Below are 23,206 nucleotides of genomic sequence, written 5' to 3' on the forward strand. Positions count from 1 at the left end.
GATTTTCTGTAAAAGAGTCTTTAGATCCTGGCTCGCGTGAGTTTATCAAACCAGCTTCCAGATGCTCAGTTCACATAATTACTGGGATCTTGGTAATCCGTCCCAAATTAATTCCTGTTGAGAAGCTGTTCCAGGAAGATTTCTATAAAGTCATAAAAACCTTTACCAATTTTACTTACTATATGTAAACAGGAGGAAAAGAATAAGATATTTTTGACAGCACTAGCAGAAAACACTGCAGCATCTGCAGCATCACCAAACACCTGGGATTCTAAAGTATGAAATTTAAACAAGAATCCAAGGCACTATCTCTCTCTCTACTGATTTATAGCTCAGCAGTCAGATGCTTCTCTGGAGGAAAGAGCCAAGATATTTGTGTCCTGACTGCTTAGTATTAGGGACAATCTATAAGGCCATTATAGGACAAAATTACTGTTTTATATATATATTATATATTACTATTTTTATATATATATATATATATATATATATATATATATATATATATATATATATATATGTGTGTGTGTGTGTGTGTGTGTGTATATATATATATATATATATATATATATATATATATATATTCTGACAGTGTGTGTATATATGTATATAAACTGTGTGTGTCTGACTTCCTACTAGGTTCCAGTATATTGTGCTACTCTGCTATAGGGGTTTTACCCCACACCTTCACTCACATTCACACTCACACTCTCACACACTCACACTCTCACACACTCTCACACACACACACACACACACACACACACACACACACACACACACCCTTGTTAAAGGATAAAGGGCTTCTACCAATGACACTGTAGAACACACTGGCCCTGCCTCCATCTGATGTGCAATTGCCTGCTTATAAGTGCCATCCCTGTGACAAGGAATGCTATTTTTTAGTGTTTGCTTTACAAGGAAGGGAGCCTAAGCATGCATACTTCCTACACATGCAATAATCATACACACAAGCTGCTGGCTGCAGAAAAGTTGAGCCAGTGTGCTTGTGCCTGCTCCCATGTGCTGTCATGCAGGGGCGTAACGAAGCAGCCCTGGGCAAACTGTAGCCCTGGGCAAAACCTGAGTTGGATGCCCCCCCCCGCCCATGGGCAGCCACTCCACCACGACCAATTTTTTTTGGCACCAGGACATTGGTGCCTGCAGGGGGTGCATTTTTAGACATATCAGCACCAAATTTCAGCATATCATCAGGAGACTGTCCTTATGCTACTCCCCAAGTTTGGTGAGGTTTGGTTCAAGGAGTCCAAAGTTATGGACTCCCAAAGGGGGTGCCCCATCCCCCATTGTTTCCAATGGGAGCTAATAGGAGATTGGCCCCCCTGAACCAAACTGCACCAAACTTGGGGAGTGCCATCATCTCCAGATGATACCCTGAAATTTTGGTGCCGATACATCCCAAAATGCAGGAGCATCCTAGAAATTTGCCCAAGAATCTTTGTTCTGCATTGAGTTTTCTGCATTGCTGTCAATGGGGGCTGCAGGCTGTGGGGGGCACATTTCTGAAGGCACAGTCTCAAAGTTTTCAGGGTCTCATCAGGAGACTGCCCTAATGATACCCCCCAAGTTTGGTGCAGTTTGGTTCAGGGGGGCCAAAGTTATGGGCCCTCAAAACTGTAGCCCCCATCTCATATTAGCTCCCATTGGAAACAATGGGGGATAGGGGCACCCCCTTTGGGAGTCCATAACTTTGGACTCCCTGAACCAAACCTCACCAAACATGGGGGGTAGCATAAGGACAGTCTCCTCATGATATGCTGAAATTTTGGTGCTGCTAGCCTAAAAACTGCGCCCCCTGCAGGCCAAAAATGGAAAACCACTAAAATACCCAAAAACGAACCCAGCATTTTGATGCCCCCCACAAGGTGATGCCCTGGGCAGCTGCCCACCTTGCCCAATGGGCATTACGCCAGTGCTGTCATGTACAGAGAACTAGCATTGCTGTCACATGTATTCTTCAAACCCCCTCCCCAAGCACATGAAAAGCACCCCCAGGATAAGTAGTCCCCAGGCACACAATGGGTTAGCCAAGAGGAAGAACTTGTGCGATGTCATGAATATGGAAAAAAAAATAGGCTAGGGAAAATATTATATTTGTGGCAATTGTGACTAGAGACAAAATACATGCAGACAAGATGTTGGCTATGTTTCATAAAGGGTGCTGGGCAGCCCAATCTGGGGGAGAGGTGAAGCGCCCTCTGGATGTGGCACTGGCTTATGCTGGCAGAATTGCTTTCCCTGGGGCACTTACTCTGGCAGAGGGGCAAATCCACCAGCAACCAGCCACTGTGGGGCCCTGGGATGCCAGATCATGGTGCCCAGTTCTCTGTTAGCACTTCCCTGCTGCTCCGATCTACGTCAGCATGGGGGGGGGGCATGGCATGGGTGTTCCCAGGGTGGAGCCAACATTAATTGGCTTCCACAGCCAATTTAACCCCTTGTGCTGGCAAAATGGTGTGTCTCTTTTGTCCCCTATGGGGATATTGAAGGTGAGGGTTATTTTACTTTTTGGGTTTCCCACTTTGCAGCATATCTCCGCTGTTCCCTATGGGGGTGTTAAAGGTGAGGGTTATTTTACTTTTTGGGCTTCTCATGCTGTGGTAAAGCCCTTTGGAGTAGGAGGAGTGGCACGGTTCCCACCCACATGATAGATTTGGACTGGGCTGTAAGTCAACATCTTCTGTGGGCCATTTCAGACATGGCATGTGTATTCTCAATTGCAAATTATTACAATGCTCCAAAAGGCCATTGCCATATATCTAGGCACGGATTGCGTCCTGGGTTTATCAGGAACCTGCAATGGCTGTTACTTATGCTACTGCCTAGGGAAATTCCTGTTACTAAAGCACATTTGATTAAAGCAAAGTATCTGCCTATTTGCATACATTTATTCTGCTTCTGTTAACTAGCCTAATTTATCTTTCTGGGTTGCAGAATTTTGATGCTACATTGAAAACTGCCACATCTTCTCCCATGTAACAATTTGCATTTAGGGAAAAGAAAATTCTAATTATGTAGCAACTCCCTACCTGAAAAAGATCACAAGAGAGAAAATAAGGGTTAGAAGAAATTAACAACTATCATACTTACTAGAATGCATCTATGCAGCTACAAGAGATTATTAAATTGTCTTGTTATGTGGCATCATGAAAACTTATTAAAATTAAAATAATCAATGGAATATATAAACTGCATAGGAATAGCAGTTAATGCTAATAGTAGGAACAGTTTATTCATATGAGGCGAAATATTCTGAAATAAATATTTTACAAGGATATGCTGATTAAGAGCACAATCCTAAACAAAGTTACCTCCCAGGGACTTAGAAGAGCGTCACTTTGCTTATGACTTCACTGCCAGTAAGGAAATATAACAGTATAGGAATATGTCTAGCCACCATTTCTTTACAATGGTAGAGTATTCTAAGATGTTACAAAAATGAGAAATGTGAAAATAGTAGCAAACACAATAGTAACACAATTTCCAATCACTTGTATTTTTTGAGTATGCGCTTATCAGATTTCCAAGCAGTGCCTAAGATGATGGAAAGTCATAGAATGCATAAAATATCATTCCTGCTTTAGTAAATAATATGCAAAGATGGTAAGAACTGATCTGGTAACTATCATCATGATGCAATTAAATCCAATACCCTCACAGGAAGCAAACTTCAGAGTAAACAACCACAGAAATTAAGATATAATTTCAGAAAGGGAATAATAAAAGTCTGTAACGTGTTCCCCAATTAGCAGTTAGAAAGAAACTAATCGGACCAATAACACACCTACAAGCAGTGCAGGGGCTTGTTACAAACACTAAAATAGAGACTTGAGGAGAATGTATGCCCCAAATTCATTTATTAAATTTTAAAGCATAGAATCCTTTCTATTTCAGGATGTGATGCAGTATTTTGAGACATTGTCAACAAACTGGATATACTCGTGTATAAGCCGACTTTTTCAGCACATTTTTTATGCTGAAAAAGCATCCCTTGGCTTATATTCGGGTCAGCTTATACTCGAGTATATAGCTGAAGCTCTGTTTGGATATATAGATGATGAGGAAGAATCCAGTTTTGAAGGATTTTAAATCTTGTGTTTTAGCTTGGTTGCTGATTGAGCTAAGGTTTTTGTACTTTTTAAGTTATTGTTGACCCCAAATTGTTTTTGTTGACTCTCTATTTCACTTACAGAGCTAGTTTACTGTTTTTCTTTGAAATAAATATTCAAAAACATTTAACCTACTGATGCCTCAATTAATGTAATTTTATTGGTATCTATTTTTATTTTTGAAATTTACCAGTAGTTGCTGCATATACTCGAGTAAATACGTTTTCCCAGTTTTCTGTGGTAAAATTAGGTGCCTCGGCTTATACTTGAGTCGGCTTATACTCGAGTATATATGGTACTTCAAAAAAGTCTGAAAAAGTCAGTGTAGTTTAAGACTGATATGCAAAAACGTGGCATATACATATATGTGGCTAAGATCCCTTTTTTATGTTGCTGCATCTTAAAAGTGTATAAATAAATACCCTGAACAGGCATTATAGAAGTTCTTTAACCAAAGCTTGAATAGGTTTATGGTGGTTACTTCAGAATTAGAGGTGATATCTCAAAAGAAGACATTAGTAAAGGAGACAGAAAGGGAATGGGCTGCCCAATCCATAGCCTGAGGAGGCCAGAGACAGCATTGCTATTGCACCACTACTTCCAGAGGACTTTCCAGCAGTGTGGTGAAAATGGGAAAATGAAAAAAAAACCCTGCCACCTGAAAGCCCTCCGTAGGGCTAAATAGAGTTACGGCACCCAAAAGGTGCCCTTTATGTTAGGTGAGCAGGCAAACACGCTGGTGCGAGGCCATGCTGATCCTTGAAGCTGTTTTGACCCCCCCCCCCCGCCCTTGGGCTGTTAAAATCAAAATTGATGTATTGTATTTAATGTATTATCTGGAAGATACACATACAAATCACCCAGTTTTGGCTCAAAAGGTGATGAAATCTGAGAAAATTGTCAATGATAAATGTGCTATCAGGACGAGATGCCAGTCAGCTGCTAGATTCTTCCAATTTCTTATTTATTAATATAAGATATTTCTATCCCACCTTTCTACAATTTATACCCAAGACAGCTTACAAAAATCACACAATAAAATTAAAACAAACATATATAACAATGTGAAAATTTAAAACAGCATATTCACAACAATATTAATAAAACGTTTTCTCTATTTCAAAAACCTAATAAAACCAATTGCAAAAAAATGTTAAAATGCTGTTTTAACAATAAAACAATCTTTCTCCAAATCAGTCCTATGTTGCTTTGATATGGAAGCAGTAGACCAATTTTTCCCGGTTTGAGATGCCTGTCAGTAAACTGGAAATGTTTGAGCAGTGTGCCAGTCCCAGTGCTGGAAGCAGACCTAAATGGCTGCTGACTTGTTTCAATGGGAGAGCACCCATTACATCTTTGTTCCAGTAACCTCTGGGTAACATGAGACTTTTTTTTCACTCAACACAGCCTAACCTAATAAACAACAACTCCTCTGCTGCATCTTAAAACTAATAAATGTAGCATATACTGGCTTTCCATTATGCTCAGAAACATCTTTTTTCTTTTCTAATCTCAGGATTTCTGTGATTTTTGTTTTGTTTAATATCTGTAGCTTCAAAAAAAATTCTTTTCTACCTCGTATTATTCCTAGAGTTGATCCGCGGGAGTTTTACTTCCTGCTACTGCTATTTGAAGTTCTCCTGTGAACCAACACAATAAATTTGCAATTATTTCAAAACAGGTAAATATGTAGACAAGTCTGTAGTGCATGGTAAATTGGAAGAAACTATAATAAAATTTGTATTGATATATTTCTACATGTTACCAATCTATTGCAATTCTTTAAGGGTATTAACAAACATAACTATGGTTAGAATCTGAATTCTGAAACAACATTTTCTTAGTTCAGTCTACCAGTTAATAGTAAAACAGCCATAAATTCAAAAGAACAATGATAAAAGCATATATGGGGAGAAGATTGAAGGAACTGTACTGTAATTTTATGGCTGTAATCTCAAAGAGACTTTCCTGGGAGTAAGGCCCATTGACTGTGGAAAACAAAACAATAGCCTACAGCAGGGAAACAGTCCAATTCTCTCTCTCTCTCTCTCTCTCTCTCTCTCTCTCTCTCTCACACACACACACACACACACACACACACACACACACACACAGAGAGAGAGAGAGAGAGAGATTAAAGACTGATGCACTATTGGACTATCACATTAATTTCTCATGTGAGCAAAAGTGATGGTCAAAATCTTACAACAAAGATTATTACCATATATGGAATGAGAAATGTCAGATGTTCAAAATGAGTTCACAAAACAACTATGCCTGAAGGCTAAAGCAAAAAGTGCCCAGGCAGAATTACAGAATTACTTCAAGAAGTCAAAAGTAATGACTACTGAAATGACATAATTTTAAGAAGAAGAAATGGAAATGGTTTAAGATTTTCTATTCCTTGGTTCCATCATCAACCATAAAATAGACTGCAACCAAAAAATCAGAAGGAGAGTCAGACTGGGAAGGGTAGCCATGAAGAAGCTAGAAAAAATTCTTAAGTGTAAAGACATGCTGCCAGTGACCAAAATCAAATTAATTTTGCATGCTATAGTGCATTTCCTACTTGGCTATGGGTAAGGAAAGTTGAATACCGAAGAAAATTGATGCTATGGAAGAAAGCAGATCCCTTTGAAAATGTGGTATTGGAGGAGCAGTTTTAGATATCACCTTGGACATCCTTAAAAAGACAAATAAGTAACCGCGATCAAACTCAAGCTTCCAAACTTTAGCCTGGAAGCAGGAAGCTAACTTCAATCCAAAACTGAGGCTATCTTACTTTGATCATATTACAGTGATGGCGAACCTTTTTGAGATCGAGTGCCTAAATTGCAACCCAAACCCACAAAGTGCCAACCCGGCAATTTAACCTGAATGCTGAGGTTTTAGTTGAGAAAAAAACGGTTGGCTCCCTCTTCCTCCGCCCTACCTGCTCGAGCAGGGGCCAGCCTGCACTAGCCTCCAGCAGGTCCTGCGCGAACCGCTCTGTGCCTTTCTAGCATCTTAGCCTCCTCTGCACACCCCCGCCCCCCGGGCAGCAGCCACCCGGAGCACAGGCACCAGTCTGCCAGCTGAGTCCTCCCTGCTCACCACGGTGCACGCACGTTGTGCTCAGTGGCCAAGTCCAACCTAGATGTGTGTGTGGGGGGGTATGTGTGATTTTCTGCCGCCCACATGATGAACTCTGTGCGTGTGCCCACAGAGAGGGCTCCGAGTGCCACCTCTGGCACCCGTGCCATAGGTTCGCCATCACTGTCATATTACAAGACAAGAGTCACCAGAAAAGACAATAACGCTAGAAAAAATTGAAGGCAGAAGGAAAAGAAGACCTCATAATTGACTCAAATCAAGGAAACCATGGCCCTCAGTTTGCAAGACCAGAGAAAGGCTATTAACAATGCAACATTTTGGAGGACATTAATTCATAGGTTTGTAATACGTCAGAAGTAACTTGATGGCACTTAACAAGCACACAGCTCATTGAATGAGATTTACTTCTGAGCAGACCTGTTTAGGATTGCAGTCTATGTAAATCACTCTGCCTGCTCCTCACTCTACAGAATTGCACCATAGGACCAAACTAGATGCGATGTTTGTCACATGTTCTTCAAATGCAGCTGCCTGTTGGACAAAATTACATCCCCAGCACTATTTTTGCTCAGGAAAACTTTGTGAGGGGAGGCAATGGCCCTTCACCCCCTGTACCACAGTTGTGATAATAAATGAGGTCATGCTGGATTTTAGAGGATGTTCTCCATGGGGACCAGCAGCTGGTATATGGCTGCCAATTCCTATGGATTACATGTGATAAACATGTCCAGCTCAGCAGCAAGTCCTTTTCCAGTGTATAATTGAGCCAACCAGTGACGCATCAGAGAGAACAGTAGGCTGCAGCAAAATGAGAGTCATTCATTTCCTTTCCACTAACCTTTAAGCGGTTCACTTTCCTGCCACAACATAAACTGCATTGTAGCTATTATTTCATACATTCCTTTGAGAAGATCTAGGAGTGGTAAAATTGCTCAGTTCTACAAATTTCAGTCGTAGCTAGACTGGCAAAACAAATAATTCATGGGAAAGGAAATAGATGCTGGTTGGTCAGAATCTTTCTGGTTTGCACTACACTCCATAAACTTGTCTTACTATACTTAGGACAAGAAATATGTAAATCACTGCTCTAGGAAGAACAACAAATGGCCAATACATGATCCTTCTTTACCCAAATAAGCATAACAGATCAGATGTAATTGGGAAGAGAAACTATTCCAGTGGAGGTGGGGGTTCATCCCCTTGGGCCAACGCTAGGACTGTACTGGCACAGTGGCTCAGAGAATCATGTCATAAAGTCCCTTTATTAGGCCAATTAGAGGAGCCTTGAGGTTTCAGTAAACCCAAATCACTCAAAAACTCTGGAAAAAAAGCAACATTCGGCCTTTTGGATTTTTTCAGGGCTGAATACCAAAATGCAGGAAAAAAGTCAAGCTGAATAGAAAAAAACTCATTAACCCAAATAGGTATAACCCAAATAGGTATGGTGAAATAGGTATTTGGGTTATGGCTATTTAAACGTTAAAGTGTCGGTTTCCTGCATATAACCCCCAGAAAACCCTTTTTAAGCCAACAGTGTCTTTCTACACTGGACAAATGTGTCAGTCTCTGCATGAATCAAAATGTACAAATTGGACATAAGAAATCACAACATCCAGACACCAGTGGCAGAACACTTCAATCTCTTTGGACTTACCACCACAGTCCTGAAGTCACTACAAAATAACTTTAAAGGAAATGTACCATGTGAAAGTGCTTAGTTAGAACTCATCAAGAAATTAAACACTACATGTCATCCTAGTTAAACAGAAACATGTGTTTCTTTGTATTGTCGAAGGCTTTCACGCCCAGTTTCACCTGGTTCTGGTGGGTTTTCCAGGCTATGTGGCCTGGAAGTCTGTTACAGACTTCCCTCTGTGATATACCTCTGAAGATGCCAGCCACAGATGCAGGCGAAACGTTAGGAACAAGGTTCACACAGCCCACCAGAACCATGTGTTTCATTATTCACTACAATCTCTAATAGCTTTATAGGACTCACTTTTTTAGAAAGTTTAGGTGGCCGTTCTTATCAAACTATAACTTTGTACCAAAACCAGTTAAATTTTCTTAAACACCAGACAACTTCACCCTGAATTGACTTCATCACTTTGCTTATTTGGTGGTAATTGCTAATCACGTTCTAGTCCGGGGTAGGGAACCTGCGGCTCTCCAGATGTTCAGGAACTACAATTCCCATCAGCCCCTGCCAGCATGGCCAATTGTGGAGAGCCACAGGTTCCCTACCCCTGTTCTAGTCACTTACACAGAGAATTCCCTTTTGGAAGTTTCTTGACCATTCATAGTACCTTTTTGCCACAATCCCCCCCCCCCCCAGTATACATGGAAGACTTGTTACAGATTTAACAGATAATATCTCTTCCTTAACTCCTCCTCTACCCTTGTAATTTTACTCTCAATGTTTATACTCAGAATTCCCCAAAAGTATTCTGGTTCCCAAATATTTAATCCGTTTCCTAAGGTCCATTTTAATCTGCTGGATGAAGTAAGCAGGTACTGCAACCATCCATCACTTCAATATACAGTGGTTTGGTCATGGCACTGGTTGTACCCCCTAGCCTTCACACTAGATAATGAAAGACTAAATCCAGGACATGAACTTTTTCAGCCATTAAGTTCATAACAAGCTGAGGAATACTCATGGCAGCTACAAATCACAGCCTGATAAACTGGCCTCCCACTCTGAAATCCCCCAGAACGATCGGTTTGGGGATGTCCAACATCAGGCCAGAGATTACTTCCACCAGCTCTGACAGGGTACCTACAGAGGTAGCTGGATGGGCAGCATACCAGCATCATACTTAACTTGTCCCTATAACCCAAAACAAGGAAAATATAGTGTAGGTTGATAATAATCTATGCAGAGAATTTCAGGAAGCAGAGAGTGAAATGGAATGAAAACCAAAAGAAAAAAGAAAAAAGAAGAAGCAGCTGGCATCTTGTGGCTGTTTCTTGCATGTTCTTTTGGCATGGGATGCTCTTGCTCCATTGTGGGAGTGGTCCCCTGCTACAGAGAATGAGTTTCTCTGGCCCGAGTCATGCAAGACCAATGTCTTCCAGTGTGATAAAAAAGTGTCTAGTGTAAGATGAATGTGTTCCACAATAGAGGACTACTCGAGAACAAAGAGAAACTCAAATGTAAAAATGATCTGGATCCATTCCAGAATATTTTTTTTCTTATTAAGTAATTTCTTATGGCACATTCAGGCTTGTGGATGATAAATACACAGCCCGTGAGTCGATTTGTATGTATGTTTATGGATATGTAGTCTACATTAATAGAGCTGCCAAAACCAACCATATGGAGGACTGGCTAGAAAGGTCTCCTGCAAAAAAACCCCAAAACAATTCACACATGCACTCTTACTGGTTGCACTACGCAACTACAGTTCAGCCTACCCTTTTGCCCAATATGCCATTCTTCCATGGGACACCACACCTTCAGCTCAAAATGGTGCAACTTTGGAGAAACAGTGGTTCTACTACAAGGGTTAGAATTTGTAGACTGATTCTTACCATCACACTAGTCTGATGTGATGCATAAGGCTTGGCTTCAAGGTACCACTCAGCAGAGTCACAGTTCAGAGTGGCACTTGGTGAAATATGGAGCACTATCAACTCCTAGTGAAGGACTGGAATATTTAGAAGGACAAAACACTAATGAAATAGGGGGAGAAGCTTTTTATAAAGTGAACTGTAGATTAGCTGGAAAAGAGAGAGTTCAAGAGATCACTGGTTTGATGGATGACAGAGAAATGTCATCATTAATCAGCAAGCCTTGCCTACAATTATACAGCTAAGCCATCATCTAATGAAAGATAATACCAGGACCACATTTTAAAAAGAGATTTGGGGTTCAGGGCTTCCCAATTCCCACAGTTGTTTCAGATTTCTATTGTAAGTTGAATTCAGAACAGTTTTTCAAGCAAAACTAGTTGGAAGCAGTTAATGACCTCACACTGTGACCTGTTAACATTAACAATTACAGAGTTATAAAATGGTTACGGGGCCTACATTGAATATTCAAAATCATAATTATACTTTGATTGCCAGATCACTGAATACATTGCTCCTCATTACAGATTAGAGACTTTCCTAATTACACTGTATGTAAAAGTGAATCAGCACTTTGTGATTGATGGGTTCACTTTACATTAAAAACTCATTTGACTTTGCTTCTTTTTTCTCTTGATTTCACAAGTTATCCATTATTGTATCAACATTACTTAATAATTGACTTTGTGAGTATTCACAAAACCTACCCCCAACTAAAAATATGGAAAAATAGTATGTCGACTCTTCAGACATATTTTTTGCCCTTCAAAACGTCAATAAGATAAAAATACAGCGGTGAAAATACATTTTATATATAGGTAAGCCATAAAAAATAATAAGCATACAATACATAATTTACACATCTTCCCTTACCAAGACTGAGAAATATTATCTGCCACTGCCATTATATTTTTAAAGTTACCTCCGTTTTCACCATTTCTTCCTTAAATCTTTGTGGTTTATGCACCAGAAATTGAAGGATAAAGAAAATCTGTATGTAGGTACATACAAGATTGAGGTTTCAAGTGTTAAACATATCAGAATCTCTAGGGGCAGTGAAGGCTAGGCCTGCCAACAGCTGTAAGGAGATTTGAGAAAAGAGAGATTTCAAGCCAGAGGGATGGGTCCAGCTAGTTTTTCATTCAGTCCTTAGTTAATTTCCCTCCTTGTTATGGCCCCCAATCAGTGTGGCTTTTCTCCAGTCAGGTCCCATGATCCTCAATACAGCTTTTTTGGTGATCAATGGGAACACATTTCTCCCTTTTCCACAACTGGAAAAGATGGCTAGATCCAACCCATAAACTGTTAGGGCTCTCAGCACTAACCTCACTCTTGGTCCAGAATATCTGCCTTGAAATATTCTTGCTCATTACTACTTTGTGGAAACGGTGCTTATGAGTCACTATGATGATGCAGACAGGAGGTCACACTCTAAATATGGAAAGCAACAAATAAAATTCAGGTTTATGTCCAATTGTCTCAACATTTGTAGCAGACCAAACAGCTGCATGTTTCCCCTGAATTTCCTTTGTCCTGTGCATCTTTGAAGTTGCTTAGATACAACAGCAGTACAGTGGGGAAAAACTTCTAACTTGCTGGCCATAAGGGTGAACTGACTTCATAGGTGTCAGGCCTGCACCATTCTTGGCCTGGCAGTTCGCACGTCCGTATCAAGGCCACAGCTGGCCCAGTCATTATCATCGTCCAATGTGAAGGAGGTCTCCCTCCACTCGCATGTAACTAGTCAATAGAACTTAACCGTCCACTTATCTGCCTTTCTCCGAAGGAGTGAACTGCCTGTCCTTAAACAATGCTTCTGTTCCCATCATCCTTTATGATACTGATATTATGGGAATGTGAGGGTGGGTGGATTATGGGTTGAACCAAACTGTAATTTACAGGTATATATACCAGAAGTCAGAGAACCAAACTTCAGTTTCGGCTATCTGAGTCCTGGGCTGACAGGGGCACTGGTAGTGTAGAATATCAGTCATATAAAGGCTAAATCCCACCCACCCCCCATGTTTACCAGATACACACTCCTCAATTCTTTGCTACTGCTTCAATTCCAGTCCATGAAAAACATGAAATCTCTTTCCTTGACAGCAGATTAAAATGCTGACTTAAATAAAACTTCTTCCATAATCACATTTAAGCAGCAGAAACGATCCTCCGCCTTGATCACATTTTTGCAGCAGAAACAATCCTCCGCCTTGTATTGTGCCTTTTCTCCTTAAGTGATAACTTTCCCCTCTGTAATCTAACAGAAAAAGTGGTCCTTAAAGTCCAACAGTACAATCCTAAACAGTGTTACAACATTAAGCCCAATGAACTGCCCAGATTTATGAAAGTCTGGTTAGGATGGCACATTAACAAGACAAAATGCACCCGGAAAGCAGCAGTGGCGTAGTGGTTAAGAGCAGGTGTACTCTAATCTGGAGGAACCAGATTTGATTCTCCACTCTGCCGCCTGAGCTACGGAGACTTATCTGGAGAATTCAGATTAGCCAGTACACTCCAACACACGCCAGCTGGGTAACCTTGGGTTAGTCACAGTTCTTCTGAGCTCTCTCAGCCCCACCTACCTCAAAGGGTGTTTGTTGTGACGGAAGAAGGGTAAGGAGTTTGTAAGCTCCTTTGAGTCTCCTATAGGAGAAAAAGGGGGGAATATAAATTCAACGCTTCTTATTCTTCTGTTAAAACCTGTCAGTATTTATTTCCCTGAGAAACTTCCATCCCTACAAACATGAGCACACTCTGTGCCGGGATAGATGGCCAATCTGCTGACTCTAAAATATTTTCTGTGACCACTAACAACAAAAGAATGCCAAAAATCCGACTTTATTTTCTAGCCTCTACCCCACATTTTCACAGATAATTGGAAGCAAATCTATTGTACATTCTGTCTCCCAGGAAAGGGCCAACTCATTATGCACAATTAAAAGTTTTACATTATATTTGTTGCAGAGGGTTTAATTTTGCACTCTACAGGTCAACCCGACTGAAAACGGCAGCTGAGATGTTAAAAACTACAGATTTTGTTTGTGGCAAACAAGCCAGGCAATCCATTTGTAACAATCCAGAAAGACAGCTACCATGGGATGGGAAAGAGAAGAGATAATGGCTTGGCATCAACCACCACTGAATGCTTTTGCCCTGTTGTGGCTTGGCATCGGGTTAACACAAAAGTCCCAGGCAAATAAAACAAAAGGAAATCATTTTCTCACTTATGCTAAGGTTCCAATAAGATCTTTAGCTCTGAACAGGCTTCTGGACTGTTTTATAATTAGGTCTGATTTAAACATGATGGTGGTAAAGCTAAGAGCATCCCTGTGTAACTTCGTTTGGGTTTAATGGGATGATGTAAATCAGTACCAAACAGATAACAATGCTTAGTTAGCACACTAACACAATACCTGCAAAGGCTACATCTCTGGCATGCAAAAAGGTTGAGGTGGCCAGGCCTGGTAGGCCTTTTAAACCCTTGCCCCCTACCCACCCACCCCCATGCCAGTGTATTTGTTTGCCCAGTGTTCAACAATCACCTCCACTTACACAAAGCTTCCTGCAAACCCTGCCTTTTTGTATTGTTGATCAGCAGTGTTTATTGGAAGACAACGAAGCACCCAGCTTGTTAGTCAGTTCTAGCAAACCTGGATTTTGTTATCCCCTTTATTCAGAAACAATCCCCCTCCTGTTTTCCCAAAGAATGTGAGAGTTACTTCGGAGCCGAGGTGCCCCATGATCTGTGACAGATAGAGGTAAAGCCACCTGGCCTCCTGACCCCACAGAACAACAGAAACATCCCATTTCCCACGGGAGTAGAGGTGTCAGGGGTAAGCCTAATTATCTACATAGAGTGTGAAGCCATAAAGAACAGAACAAGGAAAGAATGTCCCCATACAGAAGTGATAACATGTAGCAGACTGGTTACATATATCTTGTAGTTATTACATTGAGGTAGGAATGCATCTCAATAAACTAGATACAATTCCTGACAGTGTGTGTATGTTGGGGGGGGGGATATGACATGGAGGAACATAATTTGCACACTAGGGCCACACTGCAGAGGGTGCAGATCTTGGCAGACAAAGTTAGGATGCATAGCCACTTTTAATCAGCTGCAAGCACAGTTTTGAAGGAGACACTTGAGCATCCTTTCTACCTTACCAGTATCATATCCAGTATCTTGGAATAAGCTGCACGCTTTAAAAAAGAGGGAAGGTATGACTTAGTGCACACATTTTCACAGCCCTGTGAAAATTATATGCTATATACTTGGACAAAGCCCCAATTCGCTACAAGTTTATTCTACCAGTAACTTCAAGATATGCTCATGAACCTCTAATGACTAAATCCTTTGTAACAAAATGTAATTTTAATCCAGTCTATTAATGCATGCACTGCTGGCCTCAAATAACAACCCTGTCAGGCATCTCTTTCTATTAGGATAAGAAGACATACTGTCTGTGAGAATTTTGTTAATTAAAATATTCATGCCCCACATTTTCCATTATCGTACAATTGCTTCAGAACTTGTTTCTTCCTTTCTGCGCAAGCCAGTTTCCTTTCTTACCTGGTTATTTTCAAACCTATCTCACTGTATTTGAAATATCACACAATTATATTAGTCTATCAGATGCACAGACTAAGAAGGGTGGGAAACAAATGTGATGTTCCATCCTTCAAAGCCCATCAAAAGATAGTCTGAAGTAAATTCTACCAAAAGAATATAGTGAATTGCATAATCAACCCATCCACATGGAACGGGGGTGGGGGAAATTGGGAAAATGTATATACAACTAAATCTTACAAAGTAATGAGAGAATTTTACACTTCAAATACCTGCAATCCTATCCTAATTAGCACAAGTCTTATACAGTGAGACAGTTTGGATGGAATAATGAATAAGTTGCATATAGCAGTAACTCAGAACAGGAAAGACTGGAGAAAACACCACTGTAATTAGGCTAAGGAAGATCTGTTGATAACAAAGTCGGTGAGGTGGAAAAGCCGTAAACACCTGAGGGATATTTTCAGCATGGAACACTTTAGTTGTGTCTGTGAAAGCTGGATCAGTGTGGCAGTACAGATCATTCTAGAAAGATGGCTTCTCAAGGCCCCTGAGAACTTGCAGCTGATGGAGAGTTCAAGCTAATACAAAGAAAATGAAATGGAGGTTCTTGTCAAAGAGTGGTTGAAAGTGTGTGTGCTGGCACTACTTTATCCAAGCATCACAACTCTGGGGCCTTATTATTTGTCAGGACATTTATTGTTCCAAGTATCTCCCTCAGGGCAAATCTTTGGCACCTTTAAAGACTGATACATTTATTGTGGCATGAACTTCTGTCACACAGCAGACACCATCAATTCTCTCCATAATATTTGTGAACAAACTTGGCGTTTGTAATACAAAACATAGCAATAATCTCGGCAACAAATGAGGCACAAAATGTACTATAGAATTGCTATAAAATTAGCAGGTTGCAATAAAATTGTTTACTCAGAACTGTTATAAAAATGAGTGGCACAGAGTCCCAGCGGTTAGTTCCCAAGGGAAGGAAAGCATTTAGGGAGAAATGAAGGACCATGAAAAAGAGGATGCTTGCACTTGAATGGTGGGCCAATATTTTGCATGGTAAAAATTCACCGTGAGGCGATCACGTTCTGCCATCAACAGATTTTAAATATAATCCAGAATGCATGAACTGTTAGTACTGTAGATGCATTTACAATTTTAACATTTTTTTAGGGCACATGAAACCATACTAACTACAAACACACAAGAACAATTACATGTAGCACAATTAAGAAGTCAATGTGAGAACTATCATCGTGTCATTCAACTTATCTTGTATCCTAAAATTAGTCAGCAACCTATTAAACATAAAAGTTACAAGAGATTCTGCAGACTCCACAGGTTGACTGGAAATGCATGCTCATTTTGTTCAACTGATGAAGTCCTCTCCAAAGGTCATGCTGAAAAGAAATAAATGTGGCCTGTATAAGTATTTTGCATCTTCAGTGAATACCCACAATATAAGTGGCAGCCATTCATTAAGGCTAATTATGCTCATCCATAGAATTTCTTCAACTTTACAAGAAAGCTGCATGAGAACAATACTACAAGGAGGCTGACCATTCTAAAATGTATACCATTCCACTGTAATATAAGGCCTCTGTGCAGCACAATTCTAGAGATGGGACCTGGCCTAGCAAACAGCGGGATGTGGAGGGCAGTGGGTACTGCGGGGAGGGGCAGTACTTTTTGTTGCCATGCAATGATGTCACTTCTTGCATGACCCAGAAGCACCAGCATCACACTGGGCAATGCCCTAGAATGCTGGTCGAGTGCTAGAGTATTGCCCTGATGTGATGCTGGTGCTTCCGGATGATGCCGAAAGTGACATCATTGAGTGGCAAAAAATATTGCTGCCCCCCTTCTGCTGACCTGCTTTTATCCACACACCAGATGGACATCTCCAGACATTGGCAACAATTATCAGTAGTTTGCCCACTATCAGCAGGCAACTGGAAGGCCTAGTTCAGGAGCACTTGAGATCACAGATTTTAACTGCTATACCAGCTGACTATCCACCAGCGCAGAGGCACGTGGTGGGACAGCAGGCGTGCCTGCCCCAACATGCTTCCTGTTTGCAGTGCGCCAAGAGAAGAAGCACTTGGGGGCAAGAAATCTTGTCCTGATGCACTTCCTGTTTGTGGCACGCCAAGAGAGGGGGAACGTCAGGGCAAGACTTCTTGTCTCAATGCCCCGCGGGTGCTTCTCACTTTCCTCAACACCCTTTTTGGTCATCACAGGGGACACTCTCCCTTTTTCACTACAAGAAAAGCTGCCTGGATTCAACCTAACTAGTTGAACCCAAATGAGGAACAGGGAGGAAACAGAGAACCTTACAGTGAAGAGGATTCAAAATTTTAAAATACCTACAGGCCTCTACAGCAATTACAGCCATTTATCACAGAAGCTAAGGCAATGGCAAGAAACAACAGCTTTAGATTGTAACTGTGAATACTTCTGTGAGCTCAGCAGTGAAATGACTAGAAGGTCCACCTAACAATACACAGTTGGCTAAGGGTTCAAACGAAACAACAACGAACCCATGCAGGACGCACAAGGACCCAAGCCCTGTGTGTCCTGCACTCCCATCTGGCCATTGCCAGGCTGTGGAACAGCTGCTCTGCAGTCTGGCAAAGCCTTCTTCTCATTTGCCCTTCGTCTGCTTCCAGGTAAGCATGATTAACAGACAAGTAAGGGCTGAGAAAGCAAGGAACAAGTGCCACCAAGCATGTGTAGAGTGAATTTCCACATGGCTAGTGTTTGTTTCTGCATTGTTGGGGGCTGTGTCTCTGGCACACTAGAGCAATGGTGAGTTCTGTTTTTTATTTTCATTTATTCAGTAACTGCTGAGCAGAGTTCCCATTAAAATAAGCACCCCTGTGAGTCCTTGTGTTTTGGAGAGAGCATGCTCAAGCTGAAACAGTTGAGGTTGCTGTGATTATTTAACCAGTCTGATATATTTTGACTGATTTTGTCTGGTCTTCTAATGTGGGCACACAAAGTGGGTGGCATAGCTGGTGTGTACACGTGTGTGTGGAAATTTGAAAGCTTGCCCAGGGCACGATTTCCCATAGATGTGGCTGGAGGAGGGGGGTTCTTTCTGACTCTTTGCTAATTCACTGCCTTTTGCCATGGAGTGTGGGATGCGTGATTGTTGTGTTCAGACATGTGGCCAAGGGCTCCAGCTGTGTTGTGCTGGTGATTTGGGGGTGATTTGGGGAAAAAATCATGAGGATCCATGTTTTTCAAGCAGGTTTTTGTGCCACTGTGGTGCCACAGAGCATGGGATGTGTGATCGTGATTGCCAGGGGCATGAGCTGTGATGTGCTGGTGATTTTGGAGTGACCAAGTGCAAAAATTAGGAGGATCCATGAGTTTTAACCACACTTTTGTGCCACTGTGATGCCATGGAACATGGGATGCAGGATTATTGTGTTCAGATATGTGTAGGTATGTGATGTGCAGGTGACTTGGGGGTGACCAAGAGGAAAAATCATGAGGATCCACGAGGATCCATGTTTTTCAAGCAGGTTTTTGCACCACTGTGGCACCACGAAATGTGGGATGTTGTGTTCAGATATGTGGCTAATGGCTGGAGTTGTGATGTGCTGGTGATTTGGGGATGTGCAAAAATCATGAGGCTCCATGTTTTTCAAGAAGGCTTTTGTGCCACTGTGGCACCACAAAGCATGGGATGTGTGATTGTTTTGGTGCTGCCTGTAGATGTAGTTGAGTCTGATTCATACGCACTTCTACTACAGTGCTTCTAGCCCTAGGTGGGACTAAGCAGGGTTCACATGTTCATCTGACGAGATGAATTTAAACACAGTAGTGAAAAATCACAATAACACTATATGTTGGTACAGGAAATGTCAGCTTTTCATTGCCTGTAGATTAAGACATTGTATAGTTTCATGGTGATTTCATTTCATTCCAATGCAAAAATAATATGAATTCATGAGGATCCATTTAAAATCATCTGGATTCAGCTTTTACCCAGATTTGTGAGTTGGGGCATGTTCTATAATGTGATGGTGACTTTGAGATGACCTGGTGCAAAAAAAACCCTTTGTTTGGTCGTGGTGGGGGGACGGCAGCCCCAAGTTCGATTTTTCCTAGTTATGTCTCTTTCCACCACCCCTACCCCCATCTTCTCATCTTCCCACAATCCCTACAAACACCTTCATTTCTTTTGCAGAGAAAGTAATGCACCTTTTCCTAACCTCAGCCCTAGCATTGCTTTATGTTACATACCACAGGATGGTGCTCTAGCAGGATAGGAAAGGCACTGCCTGTTTCTGAGCATTTGCCGTGTGAAATTCTGAAGTATCTCCATTCCTGCCCCTCCTCCTCCAGGTTTCTCTTTCAGAAAAACAAGATTCATTAGAAACTCATGCTGATTTCCAGAACATAGGGAAAGAAAATGGATTGTTAGGTGAAAAGAAAATGAGAGAATTTTCTATCAACAATGCTACTTTTGAAGCCAGGTGTACTTTATGGCATTGGATAAGAACAACGCAGCTTGCACTAAGCACTCAGAAAGCCTGCAGTTCTGACTGAGTGTGGAGTAATGTGCCATATTTTGTGTTGCTTACAATTCAAAGCCTAGGAAAAGCACCCAAGTCTCCCTGCTTCCTTGTTTCCCACTGTGCAGAATAGGGACAATTTCCTCTCTGAGTATTTTTTTTTCAACTGAGTCCAAAGGACCCAAAAGAAATATGGTGTTAGGCAGGGACCACAAGTTTTTATTACATGGGTAATGAGTAAATACCAACAACTGATTTGCATGGATACAGCTACCATCATGTAGATAGGGCTGCCAACAGACCTAGCAAAAAACATCCTGTCCAATGGTCCCTCTAAATGTTTCCCATTGCTGCACAGCAGTCTGAAAATGCTGTGCAGAACTGAGTGGCTCAGGAGAACTCCCCCTGCTGAATGACCCATTATCTGTACCGTACCAGTATGGCAGCAAGTTGCCGTACACACACTCAGCTAGCAGGGAATGTTGGTCCTGTCCCTTTAATAAAGGATTAACATGTAGAACAGGGCAGTTGAAACTTATTATGGTATGGGCGTGAATAACATGACCTGGACAATAACATCCCACCAAGCCTTTATTAAAAGGCAGATTTTTTTCCTAGTCTGCTGACAACTCAACAACTTTGACCCTCTGACATTGGGGGGGTGGTGGTGGTGGAGTTTAAAAGCTTTAAAAATAACTTTGAAATAAACAAAAAAATGAGTGATGTTTTCAGTGTTAAAGAACAGTATCAAAATTGAAATGTACTGAAGCAAGTAATCTCAATGAGTGTGATCCTTCAATTAAGTTCCTTCCAAAACATTTCTGCAAAAATACCCTTTAGCTTTTGCTCTATACATCAAAAAAGCAGAAACTAAGCTTCATAGTATTAACAACAGTATTCTGTTACATGGTTTATCCATGCATGGTTTCTAAAATAAATAAGTTTCATATTTCAAATTTAAGTAATGAAGTGTAAAATTACTTTTCATGCAAACAGCATCTGGGAGGTCTATGTCATCCAGCTCTTCTTTGTCTATGACGAACTCACAGCTATTCATATGTTTTATAAGAAAATAACTTAAACGGCCAGGAAGCAAACCTATGCACACTCACCTGGGAGTAAGTACCACAGAAAACAGTGGGCCTCCTTCCAGAGTCAACATGCAAAGAACTGGATCATACAGATGAAATTGTAGGTTCACCAGGCCAAATTATATATGATGGGTTTTTAAAAAATGCTGCTCAGATGCAAACATCTGCAAAACTGGGGTAGCAGCCCACATACTTCAGGCGTTCTGCCAGCATGGGCCAACTGGCCATGCTCTCCAGAGGCCTAGAATTTCTATCAGTTTACCAGCATGGCCAACTGGCCATGCTGACAGAGGCTGATGGGAATTGTAGTTCCTGAACATCTGGAGAGCCGCAGGTTCCCTACCCCTGGCATAGGGAGTCCAAAATGGTGCTGAACTTCATCACACATAATCACTCTCCACATGAGTCAAAAACAGCGCCCCGAGGACGACAAAACAACATTCCAGGGGAGCGCTTCACACGGCAGCCATCTCTGAAATGAGGCAGGACTGTGCTCCCCCCCCCAAACCGGCAGGGAAACGCTGTTTTTGAAACTTGCTCAATGAGCGAGTCTTTTAAAAAACAGTGTTTTGCACCTGGTGCTGAGCGAATGGCACTGGGTTGGAGGCACCGCTTTTAGGCGCCTCCGTTTTGTTTGTAAACTTACCTTCTCTTCCCTGCGCAGCTCTGCAGCGATGAGGGGACACGATTCCTGCCCTCCAATGGCGTTGCCATTGCCATGGGGGAATGTCCCCTCATCCCTGCAGAGTTGTGTAGGGAAGAGAAGGTAAGTTTACAAACAAAACAGAGGTGCCACTATATTAAGGCGCCTCTGTGGACTGCAGCATCTCCGGGACCACCCACACAAGAGCGTGCAAAAGGTCCCAGGCTCCACCGGCATCATATATGCCAGTATGCTGCTGCTTCATAGGCCCGTGCGGAATGGGCCTAGTGTCACCAAAAGTCTCTGTTATCCCACTCATGCCAGCCTCCATTTGCCAGTGAAACTAACAAAGAGAAAAGCACCTGGAGAGAAGAACTATGGGAAATTGATCAGCCAGACATGGATGCATGTGGACTGGCCAGTAGTCTACTTCTCTCACATCTAGTTTAGCCTCAAGGATACAAAAGCAGATGTAATGGCACTTTGGGGGGACAGTTAAGAACCACTCAAACTTCCCCCACTTCATTCAGCTCCCTGCAGCTGCTTTGCTTTTTCTGCCAACAAATAAGGGCATTCAGAAGTTTGTTAAACATGTTTGTGCTCAACTTCCAGTTTAACACTGAGGTCTATGATGTCTTTTGACAATGTCTGTACTGGATTCCCAGGCAGGAAGTAGCAAACATTTGCCAGATGGAGACAGCGCATAAGGACAGGCAGCCTGGGGTCGGGGAAGTAAAGAAGCACCAAGGACACCCAATTGGGCAAGCTAGCCTGGGCAGGTGTTGGTTGCCTGATGAGGAAGGCAACACACTGGTTGGTTAGTGTTCCCTGGTAAGGAAGGACTCAGCTGGAGAGATAGGAAGGGAACTGAAGTAGTAGCAGGATTTTAAAAGAGACTGGCTATGTAGCAGGGGTTGGTTAGTTGTAGGGGAAGAGTGAAGTAACTACTCCTCAGGTCAGAGGCATTATTACTTTGTGATGAAACAAAATAAATAAATAACCTGCAGAGACTTTGCAGTAGCAAGCTGCAGTAGGCTAGTTATTTCTCAAGCTTCAGGAGACACCTACCAATAGAGTCTGCCCTCCCAGTTCTGCGGCCCTGACCCTTGGTCTGGTCACATTGATGTCTAAAGCACACGCAACCACAAATAGATTGTAAAAAGCCAAAGAGCAATCTACTTGGTGTCATTCCAGGGGGGAAAAATCATTCTGTGGCAGCACAAGATCTACCCCTGGATGCTGTTAATCTCTCATTAGATACCTATTAGACCTTAGGTACATTAGCAGATCGACTCAGCTACAAAAATTCAGCGAAGCTAAGGAATGAGTCATCAGTCAGTTGCTGAATAATAGACGGCACTGTATTCTCAGAGCATGGTAAGCCCAACAGTGAATGAAAAACCAGTTCAAGAAATTACACCTCTGGGAAAGCAATTTAGACCATGAACACATAAACCATGCCCAGGAGCATATAGCACAGAATAAAATCTGTCATGGACATTTTGGATCTTTCATATTTATGGAGAACAGCTCACATTTTGAAACAGGTTTTTTCCATAAAAGCTTGTAGA

At 41.7% G+C, this 23,206-nt stretch overlaps 1 protein-coding gene across 3 annotated transcripts in view; it reads right to left on the minus strand.

Annotated features, from left to right (window-relative positions):
- The window catches only part of LRRC3B (leucine rich repeat containing 3B), a 112,371-nt gene that overhangs the window by 6,097 nt on the left and 83,068 nt on the right, over positions 1-23,206 (minus strand). The gene's annotated exons all lie outside the window — the stretch shown is intronic.

Source organism: Sphaerodactylus townsendi, linkage group LG11 (genome assembly GCF_021028975.2).
Source record: "Sphaerodactylus townsendi isolate TG3544 linkage group LG11, MPM_Stown_v2.3, whole genome shotgun sequence".
In the NCBI taxonomy this organism is placed as follows: Eukaryota; Metazoa; Chordata; class Lepidosauria; order Squamata; family Sphaerodactylidae; genus Sphaerodactylus; species Sphaerodactylus townsendi.